Source organism: Nanorana parkeri, unplaced genomic scaffold, assembly GCF_000935625.1.
Source record: "Nanorana parkeri isolate BGI_ZX_2015 unplaced genomic scaffold, ASM93562v1 scaffold601, whole genome shotgun sequence".
Lineage (NCBI taxonomy): Eukaryota > Metazoa > Chordata > Amphibia > Anura > Dicroglossidae > Nanorana > Nanorana parkeri.
In genome coordinates, this window is record NW_017306869.1 from 42,164 (window position 1) to 56,379 (window position 14,216).

General features: G+C 42.6%; 1 protein-coding gene across 1 annotated transcript in view; it reads left to right on the plus strand.

Moving 5' to 3' along the window:
• The first annotated feature begins 7,678 nt into the window (after window positions 1-7,678).
• Window positions 7,679-14,216, plus strand: part of SLC9A7 (solute carrier family 9 member A7) — an 80,098-nt gene continuing 73,560 nt past the window's right edge. The window contains exon 1 of the mRNA XM_018562816.1: window positions 7,679-7,689. The gene's annotated coding sequence lies outside the window, so the exon portion shown is untranslated. The remainder of the gene's footprint in view (window positions 7,690-14,216) is intronic.

Consider the following 14,216-nt stretch of genomic DNA (forward strand, 5'->3'; position numbering starts at 1 on the left):
GCTATATAGTACATTATTGCAAAGAGGTCTACACAACATAACAAAAAGAGGGACAGCTGTAGAGCAAGGAGGGACAGAGGGATTGGGCGCCAAATGAGGGACAGTACAGTTGGGACTCGGTATGTCTTTCTATAGTTGCTGAAAATGTTGTTAACCTGAAAAAAGAAAGAAAGTAATGCAGCCACCACTTCTAAAGACTGGTATGCTACAATATATCACATTTTGTTCTTGGGTTTCGTTATTCATCCCTTCCCAAAGTAGCAGTGCAGCAAAGGACCTGAAGGCGGCACTGTAGACAAAGAAAAGGAAACCCAGTAAACAAGACCTAATACACATTCCCTTTAATATTTTCCCTATTTATTCATTTGTTTACCATAATAGATTCTGTCTAACCTAATGACATAAGACATTGTATTATTAGTATATATATATATATATTAGTTCACTTTCATTTCACTTTCATTTATCAATGGAAAATACAGTAATGAATGGCCATCATCAATGTTACACGCAGGCACAAAGCAAACATAATTGCAATGCTTTGTTTAACTATTCAAAGCTTTAAGTAGAGGAAATGTTGTATTGTATTTATGTGTCCAGGTAAATATAGATGCCTATATTTTTCCACTCCTCGCCTCACACTCGTCCCTTGTCATATGATGTCAGTAGCTTTGTGGCCTGGCAACACATTTAGCATCCTTTGGGAAGTGAAAACAAAGGCAGCAAGTTAGAATGAATATGCACAGTCCTTTTATAACCATGTCAATATTTATAGAAATGAATTCCTTACTTCCATGCAGAGGATCAGAGTATATAATACCACATTTCGGAGCATGTACAGTAGATACCAGATATTTTGAACCTTTGATTGCCAATGACATATGCAATGGTTGTCCCTCTCTTAGCTGGCCAATAACACATTAAAAACAACCCAGCAAACACCAGGGGTTAAAAAAAAAACAACTAATGGTTGCTTGTTTTAATAAAAGTAAAATGCAATCAAATAATTTTTTTAATCCTATAAACACAACACATCTGAACACACATAACATATACATGCAATTACAACAGCATACATACATTATGCACATCAGGTATCCTCACATATTTGCATGTTATGTTTTTTTTTTTAAACAAAGTCACATCAGACTTTATTTAAAAAAAAATGAAAACTCCAGAAAAAAATATTATTAACCCTTGCAGTGGGACTACCTGGGCACTGCAAGGGTTAAGTGCTCTGGTTTTAGGGAGGAAAATAACAAAGCTATACTCACCCAATCCTCGGAGCCAGCCAGCTGTGACAATGCTCCATCCAGCTTCTCTCCTCTGATGCTGCAGTAATGGTATGTCCCGCTGTGTCCTCATGTTGTATACACTGTGTATAGAGCATGATGATTTATGGGGCCAGAGGCTCCAGGGACCGGTCTTAGAGCAAGCAAGGATCAGGTACTGTAAGTTTAACCTTGTTATTTTCCTCCTTAGACCAAAAGTAGTACTTAGCCCTTGCAGTGGGGAGGTAGCCCCACTGCAAAGATGAATAAAAAACATTGTCAGAGTTCTTCTTTAATCCTGTACCCTAGGGGACAAAGTACATGTAGCACATTGTCCTGTCTCTCTAGGTGGTGTTGAAACTGGGCAGCGATGTGTAATTAGTGATGATTGACAGCAATGGTCACTGGCAGCACACAGCAAGGGAATGGTTGTCATTCAACACAGCAAGGGGTGGGGGGTTGGTGTCAGCACAGCACATGAATGAATAGAGTAAATTCAGCTGGTAGTAAACATTCCCACCCTTACAATTAGGGATGCGGTTTTCGGTACTGATACTTTTTTTCTGAATACCGATACTGGAAGTCCCATTAAGGAAGCCAGGCAGCGTGTAATGACTCGCCCCCCCCGCCTTCCCTGTTTACCCGGGAAGCCATCTCCATGTCACCAGGCAACGAGGGAGTCAACCTGGAGATGGCTTTCTGGCCAATCAGGAGGCTGGGGGGCGGGTAATGACTTGCCGCCCGGATTTCTGATTGGCCAGCTTCACAATCAATCAGGAAGCCAGGCGGCGAGTCCTTACACGCTGCTCGGCTTCCTGATTGGCCGGGAAGCCGGCTCCATGCTCCCTCGTCACCAGGCTGCCGGCTATGATAGTTTGAACATTTCCCAGCTGGCTCCTTCGATCAGCTGATCGAGGGACGCCGGCCAGAAGGGAGCCTACAGCTCCATACACTGTGCGAATTTCGGCCGGTTACTTAAAAACCAGCTGAAATTCAACCAATGTATGGGCTTAATTATGTTTATGCTACAGCAACTGTCATTTAAAAGAAAAAAATACTTTTAACTCTTGGTGGGGCTTAGGGGGAAATATTAGGGGTCTAAACAGCCCCCTGATATTTTCGTTTTAAAATAGAAAAAGAAATTGAGGACACAAAGTCCTCTTCTGCAGCCTCTGTTCTAAATGAATGGAAAGCACAGAGGCTTCCCATTCATTTAGAAAATATTTACTATCAAGCAGTTTCTGAATGGGTAGGAGCCTCAGTACAGAGTGCTTCTCCCCATTGAGAAACTCATGAATGAACAGGAAGTGATGTAAATCACATCCTGTTCATTCATAACTGGGGACACATAGTACTATGTGTTCCCTGTTATTTACAAACACTGGAGTGATCAGCTTATGACTCCAGTGTTTGTCCTGCACAGAGGATTGGTACATATCACTGATATGTACCGATCCTCCGCCGCTTGGCCACGCACATGGGGGCTCAGCTTCTCCTCTGGATCCCGAGGCAGAGGCAGCAGGGGATCCGAGGAGAAGTGAAAGAAGCCCTTCAGCCACGGGGGCAGCGGAGGAGGGAGCCACTGTCACAGAACTAAGGCCGAGCGGTGAGGAGAGAGACAGGCGCCGGCTGTCACATCCTGGCCGAGCGTCTCTCTCTCTCTCCTCATCGCTCGGCCTTAGTTCTGTGACAGTGGCTCCACTTCTCGGATCCCTGCTGCATAAAGATGGGTAGAGCAGCGGGGATCCATAGGAGAAGCCCCAGAACATGGCGATCTACCAGTGATCGTTATGCGATCGACTGGTAGATCGCGATCAACCTATTATGTGGACATAATAGCTGAACTGGAAAGTGAGCTGAATTGGAGGATTTTTCCAAATCAGCTATGTTGTCCTAGATCAGGGGTAGCCAAACACTGGTCCTCCAGCTGTGGTGAAACTACAACTCTCATGATGCATCTCTCTCTGGGAGTCATGTCTGTGGCTGTGAGAATCTTGCAATGCCTCATGGGATTTGTAGTTCCACCACAGCTGGAGGACCAGTGTTTGGCTACCCCTGTCCTAGATTGTTCTCTTGTCCTGCCTTCTCCAGACTCTTCACCCTTTTGTGTATAATCCTGTTAGATTTACAAGCTCGTGTCTCGGTTTATTGCTGGCCTTGAGAGACACAGGGATATGATGTTTGTTAAAGATCCTTCTTTTTTGACACTTTCTTCAACACTTCAGACACATACACTGAGTGGCCAGATTATTATGACCACCTGATGTTTGTAGGCAAATTAGCTATAATTTTGCGCTGTAGTTGCTAGAGGGCCAGACCATTATAAATAGGGAAGCAGGTTGTTTACCACAACAGTAGAAGTGATTTTTATTCTGAAGATATGGGTAAACAATGCGATTTAACAGCCTTTGAACGTGGGATGATTGTTGGCGCTCGGAGTCATGGAGCGAGTATCAGCAAAACAGCAGAGATAGTTAAATGTTCAAGAGCAGCTGTTGTTAAAGTGTTTAAAGACTGGACTGCCAGCCGAAAATCTGGGTCTGAACGTGCAAATTGTGGCCGTCAGCGACTAGTCAACATTAGGGCAGAATGGAGAGTGGCAAGACTGGGGATTTCTTAACTGTGAAGTAATTACGTCCAGCATTTGTGACATTAAAAGACCACCAAACTGTCGCACATTCTAGAAGGGCACCTGAGCACTTCATAAAGTATAGCAAAGATAATTCAGCTTCATATACTCAAGTCAGCTGAGCATGTCAAGACTATTCAGCTGTCCTCAAGGAGGTTCCCCATTAGTTTGCAACAATTTAGAGACATTTTTGAGTAGGGATGCACCGATATTTCAGCCGCTGAAACGTATCAGCCGAAAATTGCACTTTTGGCAAAATGCAAAAAGTGCCATTTGCTGGCGAAAATAGCAGTGCATCTGCTTTCTCTCCTTCCCGCTGAGCGCTGCTCTGTGTCGCAGCGGGAGGAGAGAAAATGTCACAGGATGCTGAGCAGTGCGGGAGGAGTGCGCTTTGAGTGGCCGACGTCTCTCCTGCCTTCAACGCTCAGCCACCTGTGACAGATCAGGTGAGCGGCGTTGTGGGGGTGGAGACAACTCTCAAAGCTGTCACAGGAGGCCGGACGGCAGTGCGGGGGAGGAGTCAGCTGTCAGATCGAGATCTACTCCGAGCACCGCCGATCCAGGATGGAGAAGGGTACAAACACTCAGAGATCAGTGATCGCTGAATGTTTGTAAATAATTGAGGACATAGTATCTTGACTATATCCTCAATTACGAATGTGAGGGATACACACTTCCTGCTCAGTCATGATTGTGGACATGGTAAATACACTATATCCACAAGTTATGAATGAACAGGAACATTCAGTATAGGGGCTTCCTGTTCATTTATTACAGGGGCTGCAGAAAAAGAGATTGAGGACTCTGTGTTCTCAATCTCTTTTCTATTTTAAAAGGGAAATATCAGGGGTCTGTTTAGACTCCTAATATTTCCCCTAAACTACTAAAAGTAAAGTAAAAAATACAAAAATTTAATAAAAATAAAAAATAAATAAAAATAAAATCTAAAAAATAAAAGTTTATGAAAAAGAAATAAAAATATAATATTTAGAAAAAATTGAAAAAGTTAGAAAAAAAAAACATTTCTGGTTTCGTTTCGGGTTTGAAATGTTAATTTCGGTGCACCTCTAGTTTTGAGACAATTGTGACACAATTCTCAATAGGAAGAAATGAACCCTAAAGATACCATTAGATAATAAATACCGTAAGATAATAAATGTACAGCACAGTGTGTACCAGGGGTAGGCAAACACCTGCCCTCCAGCTGTGATGAAACTACAAATCCCATCATGTATTTGCCTGCATTAGACAAGAGGACACAGAGAGACATAGCATACCTGGAGCGGAGGGTGAGAGAGTGTTGACCTCGCAGAACCGAGGATCAGTTTAGTATATTTCCTGTATTCCAGCCCTTAGATCAAAAGGAGCCGTTAACCCTTGCAGTGTGTGGATAGTCCAACTGCAAGGATTACGTTTTAAAATAACTGGAGTTCTTCTTTAATATATATTGAATGAGAAGGGCACTGTAAAGGGTTAATATACAATGGCTGGAAGTGAAATGGTAAGAGATTAAAGCAGAGTAAAATGAGTACATAATAAAGGATAAGTATACAGTGGTGGGAGCTTGAAAGCAAATCAGTAATGACATTGTAGAGCTCGGACAGAGAGTTTGGACAGTTCGTACACAAATATTGCATTGTGTATTGTCAATGGAGCTTTTACACTCCATTTTAAACACTACAAGCCTATATTTTGCCAGTATTCATATGTTATTAAAAACATATTTTGCTTTTTGACTTGCAAAATACAAAGAAACTGGTTTTACTGGTATGATTGTTATGAATTATATATTTCCAGCAAGACTTTCCAAAAACAACTTCTGTAAGAAATAATAAAAATATGTTTTACTTTACATAAAAATAGCAAATAAAGCAAGAACTTTACTATGCTAAAATACAGTAAAATCATGCCAGCAGGGCTGATGATCCCAAGCTGGGTATGCAAGCAGCAGTGCAGGGCAAAGATTATTTCTACCCCAGCCTCAGGCTATGGAATGACATGAATCCAAGTAGAGGAACAGCTTTAAGGCCTAACTGAACTATCAGTTTAAATCAGTTAAATACATTTCAGGTACATCAAAGCAAAAGGTGTGCAAAGACCTAAAGTGTATTTTCACTTTTGTTGCCAATTTTAGATAACATCTACTTTATAATTGTTACATGATCTCATTATTATTATTATAATACAGGATTTATATATCGCTAACAGTTTGTGCAGCACTTTAAAATATTCACATAACAACTTTTAAAAAAAATATCTACATTTTACCTAATTAGCTTCCCCCAATGTAATGTTAAGGAGGGGGCTGTGGGAAGTAATGTTTATTCCAGTAACTAGTTAACCCTGTCTGTACTGTGCTGACAGATGTCATTATCAGTTGTAAACTAGATTTCATCACTGTCTGTACCAACAAAGGGTTAAATACTTAGAAACATTGTATGTTAATGAAGTGAAGCTCAGTCTATCCCTCAGTTTGTTCCTCTACTTTTACTTTCAAACTGCTCAGAGTAGCCTGGGATCTACAGAAAGGTCTTCACTAAAGAAACAGCTAAAATATAAAAAAAATATTGTTTTAAAAATATGTTTTCAGTACGCTGTGTGAATAGGAACACATAAGAAACATATAGTGGGGTTTTCTCAAATATGACTGCAAAAGTGGATCTACACATTAAAGTTAGTTTTACTTTACTGCCCAAGTCGGGGTTGGAAAGCCGATATCCTGCCAGCATGCTGCAGAGAATGTCCTGATCACTGCATGGAACATATACAATCAGCAAAGCTCATGCTTCATGCTGATTAGAGAGCTCTAGCTCTGACTAAATGGAGAAGGGGGGGGGGGGGTGTTTTGTTGTGGAAAAGATAAAAATTGGTGATCATTTGTTTTCTGTGAAAAACGTGTAGGATAATACATTTCCACACATTTTGTTTGAGTCTCAATTCTACACTTACTCCCACATAGTATTTTCTATCATTAAGAAACATTGGCATCTTCTTAAAGGAGAACTATGAGTTCTAGCCAACCTGTGACAATGAGACTGTCACAGGTCGGCTCAGTAGATCGGGAAGTGAACGAACACATACCAGCGTTCGCTCACCTCCCGATCCTGTCACAGCTCTCTGCCGTGACAGGTGAGGGGCTGGATTCCCCCCTCCCCGCTCCGATCCGCCAGCGCTGACTGGCGGAACGGACGAGGGAGGGGGCGGGTACAGCTTGCTCTGCCTCTAGATAGGCAGAGCCAGCTGTCAGTCACGCAGCTGGGCGGATCCAGACATCATTGTTGGAAGCTGTAGCTCGCGGTATACTGAGCTTAGGGTGATGGGAGGACGCTAGTTTGTGTCCTCCCGTTACCCTAAGGAGAACTATGGGGAAAAGCCTTAACCCCATAGTTCTCCTTTAAAGAAAATGCCCCTTATATACCCGAAAAATTTCGAGAGACCTTTTATATTTTAGCCACTAAGAAAATGGAATGTTACCATTAGTTCACCTATGTACACTGCTCCAACTTGATCTGGGTGGGATTCTTTCCCCCTTCTTTTTACCGGTAGAAGGATCCACATAAGGGGTTTCTTTACTCTTGAGTTTATCACGAATAGCATTCGGGAACAGAGCTACTATCAATGACAGCTCTGCTCTCAACAAACACGCGTTTCCGAGGGCTATCCGGCTGTATCCTAATGGATACGTGCGGCAAATACGCCCCAAAGAAGCTCCTGTACTTCTTTGGGCGTAGGGCGTTTTGCAGCGCGTTCCTACGCCCAGGGGGGAACCATGCCTATAGGCAATCATTGGTTTCACATGTTGAGCGTTTTACAGCACGTAGGAATGCACTGTAAAACGCCCAGGTGTGAACCAGGCCTAAGGGTCTGGTAAGGGATTTTAGGGGGGACCCCATTCTTTTTTGGGGTTCCTCTTAAAATTTCTACCAAACCTAAAGGGTCTGGTATGAATTGGGAGGGGACTCCACGCTGTTTTTTTAAAATCTTCACGTTTAACAACCCAATGATATTAAGAATAGAATCCGGACGCATCCCAAATTTTCGTCATTTTCTAATGACGAAAATTTGGGATGCGTCCAGATTTTATTCTTAATATCATTAGATTCATTATTTTGTAATTCGTATATTTGGAGGCAACCGAATGTGCGAATTTCCAAAAATGAGTCTGAATTTCAATTCGGAACAAAACGAATCGCACATGTCTACCCCTGACTGCACAGTTCAAAAACATCTAGCAGAGTACATAAATAAATACAGTAAATAAATTGAAAATGTAACAGGAAAAATCCATCACTGTAGACCTCAGCATGCATACTTCAGACTGGCCGATCGACCATGTTGGAATCACCATCCACATAGAGAAAAAGTGGGAGAGACCGCTTCCAGCACCTGGCTAGGTTTTAGAAGGAATCTTACTGTAATAATTTCCATTTATTTTTATGTTAATTCAGTTTTATTTCATTTGCAGTTTGAGGGGGAAGGAGGATCATAGGAAGGTAAAATATCAGCACATTTAACTTCAGTGTCATGCCACTCTAGTGACATAGATATTGTAAAGGAATAAGGTCCTTATGTGCATTTTAGCAGTAAATAGTTTTTGCTTTAAACAAGCCTTAAACTTCACACTCAGAAATAGAGTAAAACTAACCAGAGGAATTGTTAAGCACAAATAGGCAGAAAACAGACAACCCTCTTTCCTTTATTGCTAAGTATTGCTCAAGTATAACTTGAACTTCAGTGAAGTCATTTTGTCTGTCATTTCACATGCATACCAGACTTACCAACCCTGTGCCATAGGATAACGTTGAGTGAGGTGTTTACATATAGAACTGTGATATTAAAATGGCACATACCTCTCATTTATGCTTTTCAGACTTGGCTTTTTTGCATAATTGGGAGAAAATAGCTACTATATTTCCCTGTGTTCCTTTATGAAGATTATGTCTGCAGTGATATGACATGTACTCTTTAAGGTTAACATCGGTCATTTCACGTTAATAGAGCTTTTGTTGGATTGTGTATGTCTACATGTTGTTTTCCAAAAGATGGACCCCTTATTGTGTCTCTGGCTTCCTCCGCAAGTTCATGAACAAGAATGGCCTAGGACCAATCTTCAGAAACCTAAATGGTCCTTTTCCTGACTCTGTTCATTGACATGCAAGTTCAGCACAAGAGAAGACAGAGAAGCTGTCAGAAAGGAACACTGGTTTCTTTCAGTGCTTTTCCACAGACTAATTAACTGTATTCTTACAGCTTCACACTGCTCACAGATCCCGCCTTCAGACAACTCACAGATGTTAAAAGCATAGAGACTGTACAGACCATGTCAAACGTTATGGCTAGTCAGCAGCCACTTAGCCACTTCCTCATGCCTAGCTGCAACCTCTGTTGTGGCAGGTTTTCTCTTCAGTTGTGCCAAAGCTGAAATGGAAATCATGAAGAGTATATGCATCATATTAATGCTTTACAGCGACAACTACACTCTAGTATCTAATACTAAACGCGGGATTATAGTCCATCACAGGAGCGGGCTTGGAGTGGTGGCTACTTTACAACACACACATACAGGAACCATGGGGAACAAAAGTAGCCACCCTCCAGAAGGAAGGACAGTGTCAGCACCAATTCAGAGATGATTTGAGGATATACAGGAGAGATATGTGCAAATAAGATACATTTTTGTTAATAGTGTTAATAGGCCCATTCTCACCACATCCAGATTACCGCCTGACTAGACCAGATTGTATCCGGACCCAAAATGCATCCCAATGTATCCCTATGCTATTTCTGGCCTCTGTTCCCACCAGCGCAGTCTGTTGCAGACCAGACCAGACCAGACCAGAAATATACTGCATTTCTCATTTTGTCTGGTCTGGACGCACTGGAACGCGTCAAAAAACATCAAAAACGCACTGGAACGGAATGCAACTGACTGAAAAGAAAAAAACCCAGCTTTTGGCCAAGTGATGAGGAAGCATGGAGCCAGCTTCACGGACACTCAGGAAAATGTATCTTAGTAAGCCGGGAGGCCAGTCAATACCCGCCCCCCTTTTTCGTGATTTGGAGGTAAGCCAGCTGCATGATGCCTGTTGACAAGGGAGCATGGAGCCGGCTTACTGGCCAATCAGGAAACCCGGCAGCGTGTAATGACTCGCCACCCGGTTCCCTGATATCGAATGTTCCTGTAGCGGGATAGGCAGCGCGAGCATTTGGGCGAGTACAAGTACTAGTATTTGTATCGGTGCATCCATCATAACACCAACATAGTACCAACATATAATTTACCATAGCATAATGATGAGACGTTCCGTTGGGGATATTGCTTTGAGGTAAGCTGTGCCCTGACGCTCAAGCTCAGGTGTCAATAACTGAAGGAGGGAGTCAAAGCTAAAAAAATAACAACCAAAACATAAGGTCACTTGGGGAAAGGGATGAAAAGTTGAAAGCACATTACACAAGAGTCAGGAGTTGTCACTATCATTTCACCAGAACAGCCACAAGAAGCATGGAGTGCTATTTACTTAAAACACTATAGGATTAAAAGACTTCACTGGAAAACGTTTTCCATTTTTTCTGGTACTAAAATCAAACAATATGAGAAATATTACCTTGGAATAGACATACGAGTGATTGCATAAAACGTTTCAGGATGAGTACGCAGGGCTGCATATAAAGTCCAAAATTGACCCTTTGATTCCCTTTGCCTCAGGAGCGGGTGCACTCAAAAACGACATCTCCTGCGAGCATATTCTCTGAGGATTGCTGTAGCCAACAAGAACATCATGCCTGATAGATACATGTCTGCTCCCCACCTTTTCACACACAAAGGTGAAGTTGCTTTGAGGCAGAAGGAAGTGAGCATTATTAGCATACTGACGGCCAGAAAAAAAAAATGGAACACACTAGAACGCATCAAAACCACGTCAAAAACGCAATACACCATGCTCCAGATCTGGTCCAGAAAATGGTGTGAACCCAGCCTTAGCCTTCTGCCCCCTAGGCTAACTGTCCTGCGACCTGTCCCCCAAGGCAGCTAGCTCGCCTTACAAGACAAGATCTATCATGAAAGTCATATAAAGCTGAGGACATAAAGGCTTATTTGCCCAGTTTAGATCAGTACACCTGAAACTGACAAAAATAAGATCTTTGGATCAACTAATTCATGTACAGTAAGGATACCATTAATATTTTTGTCAGGGACAGTCCCCTGGCAGGTACCAACTCATATGTCACACCGTGCAGGTGTACAACCAACCCAATAAGTATGGACACCATTGGTGTATGTGGGGACAGTGGTGTGGTGTTGCTAGGCCGTCATTGAGGCCTGTTACACGAGAATCCTTGTTACGCTGGCATGGGGCGGATCTTGGTGCCTGTTTTACAGGCACACTGACTCAGGATCAGAAGGTGCTCTAATGGCGCTGAGGTATTGAGGTGACCTTCATTGCTTCTCTGTAGAGAGTTCCAATAGTTCCCATGGCTCCAGCAGTGCAATAAACAACATGTGCAGTGCAGACACATATTGTGATGCTAGGAGCAAGAGAGGTAAATCAGCTGAGGCTCATAACCGGGTTTTATTGCAGAACAGAAATATACTGTAAAGCACAGAGCGTTTGGGAGAAAATGTGTCAAAAGAAAGACATATAATCAGCAGGTGATGGAAGGCTTACACCAAAGCTCCAGACCTAGAAGTTCCTGGTCTTCACCAGATCTAACAATAGTGAGGATGGGTTTTGCCTGCTGGACATTGCTCTGGCTGCCACCCTTGCAACTGCCCAGATAGCAAGCAATTGAGCTGCAAGTTTGAAAATGACTTGCTAAACTATTGCAGACTTGCCAAGCTTCACAATTTTGTTGCACAATTACAGCAAGTCTGCATTGCAAGTCTCCAGACCAGCGAGCTTGCAGAGTTCTTGCTAAGACCTGCAAGACTCTTGCTGTAGACTTGCCAAGCAAATTTGCTACAAATTCAAGAAGTGTCAACTAGAACTTGTGCTACAAGTGTTCTGCAAGTCTACAACTTGCCAGGAATATGTGCCGCAAGTTAACAAAATAAAAATTTCACCCTGCCACAAGTTTGTAGCAAGTTATCCTTGCTATCTGGGTGTCTCATAGACAACAGCACGAAGCAGGTAACAACTAAACAAACACTTAGGGACTGGAGCCTGAGAGCCCTTTCACAGAGGCTTTCCGATAAAGGGCCCCCCTGTCAGTTTTTCAGGTACACTGCAGTAAAAATGTATAATTACCCTTACAGTACATGCAAAGACCATATTGCCTCCTTGCAGTGTACTAGATCACCCCTGACCCTTTTGTTAGTAATTATGTGATCTGACACCCCCCTACCCCTGATGTTAAACAATGCCATTAATAAGGAGTATTTTGCTAAATAAGTGTTCACTCATTGGCTTTTCATTATGCTTAGAACTGCTCTTTAGAAAGGTAATGTCATGCTGAGCCAAAGTTGAACAGTGTTTCAAATGTAGCACAAACACTTTCAGGTTTTGTATAAATCAAGGTATGGTTTGCGCACATTTCCGTATTAGGATATACAGTAAATGCAGCACATTTGTTACACTGTATATCAAAAGTACAGTTCTTGGAGTGTTTGTGTACACAGGATGTAAATATTTTAAAAAAATAAAAGTTTGAATCCAATTTCTGCATTCTTGGTTTTCTTTTCAGTTTATCCCTGGTTTTCTTATTTTACTGTCTTTGTGGAAGACTATATGCCTGATAAACAAGGCTGAAGGTTGGTATATTTTTTTAAACCTACCAACACCCCATATAAACAAGTATAACTGGATATGCTAGGAAACAGAAGGTGGGCAAGGTACAGAAATCAGATGCTCATGTTTCCTTTTCAAATTTTACTATTAAAACTAAAATAAGTTTGATTCCTCTGGACAATATCTTCACATTTTGGTTTTATATTTTGTAAAAGAGTATTCGATCTCTCTACAAAATATATATGATTAAAAATCTTGATCTAGGTGAGTTTGTAACTCTACATTATAGTTCTTGAAACAGATATGTGTTGTCCATTGAGTTTTTTTCTTTTCTTTTTGCCACAATTCTTCTGCATCCTCCTTACATACAAGTAACATGGCTGTCTTGTGTCAAACAAAATGTACCCAAGATGAGAGAAATTATATTCAAATTACAAGGATATCAGTGAGCCTGAGTGAGCTAAAAAACCTTAGATGCTGAGTATTTGCAATGTACCAATCCAAGCTGCTTGGGAATCATTTATTCTGTGAATGACTGCAAAGCATCCATATAGTTAAAGGAAGGTGCTGTATATCGTCAGGGAGAGACTTCTTTCTCAGCAGGGCTTGGCTGGTAAAATCTTCATCAGTATAGGCAACAGTAGTAATTTTAACTTAAAGGAGAACTATGAGATGAGTGATTTCCACTCACCTCATAGTTCTAGCCGACCTGTGACAATGAGACTGTCACAGGTCGGCTCAGTAGGTCGGGAAGTGAGCGAACACATACCGGCGTTCGCTCACCTCTCGATCCTGTCACAGCTCTCTGCCGTGGCATGGGAGGGGCTAGATTCCCCCCTCCCCACTCCGATCCGCCAGTGCTGACTGGTGGAACGGACGGGGGAGGGGGCGGGTACAGCTGGCTCTGCCTCTAGATAGGCAGAGCCAGCTGTCACTCACGCAGCTGGGCGGATCTCGACATCGATGTCGGGATCCGCTCCGGCTGCAGCGTCTCAGTATACACAGCTCGCGGTATACTGAGCTTAGGGTAACGGGAGGACGCTAGTTTGTGTCCTCCCGTTACCCTAAGGAGAACTATGGGGAAAAACACTGACCCCATAGTTCTCCTTTAAGCTTTAACACAACAAGGTTTCCTGTTATACCTCAGAATTTCTGGGGAAGTCCTCATTCAGCGTTTTACCCTTGTGATCTACTGTTAGGGAAGGAGCGAAGTCCCCCTGTTTGCTGGATTGGAACCCAATAGCAGGGAACAATCCCAGAAGAGGAGTCCGGGCTAAGGTACAAGAAAGGATAATCCAAAATGCGTTGTCAGAGTACAGTCCGGGTCGAGGCAGGCACCGAGTATCATAAACGGTGAGACAAGCAAGGGGTCGATAATCAGGAGATCCGAATAGCAGGGAATGGAGGCAGGAAACAGGAAATGAGGCGTTGTAGCTGCTTTGGGAATGGCAGAATAACTCAGCAACAAGTCTTGGCTCTGGCTGGAATTTAAACCCAGCAGGGGCCAGCGACGCCCCCGTTGTCTGGGCAACCAGGAAGCCACAGGTCCCTGCGAACCAATGGGACGGCTGGGAGAGAAGGAGTGCTCGC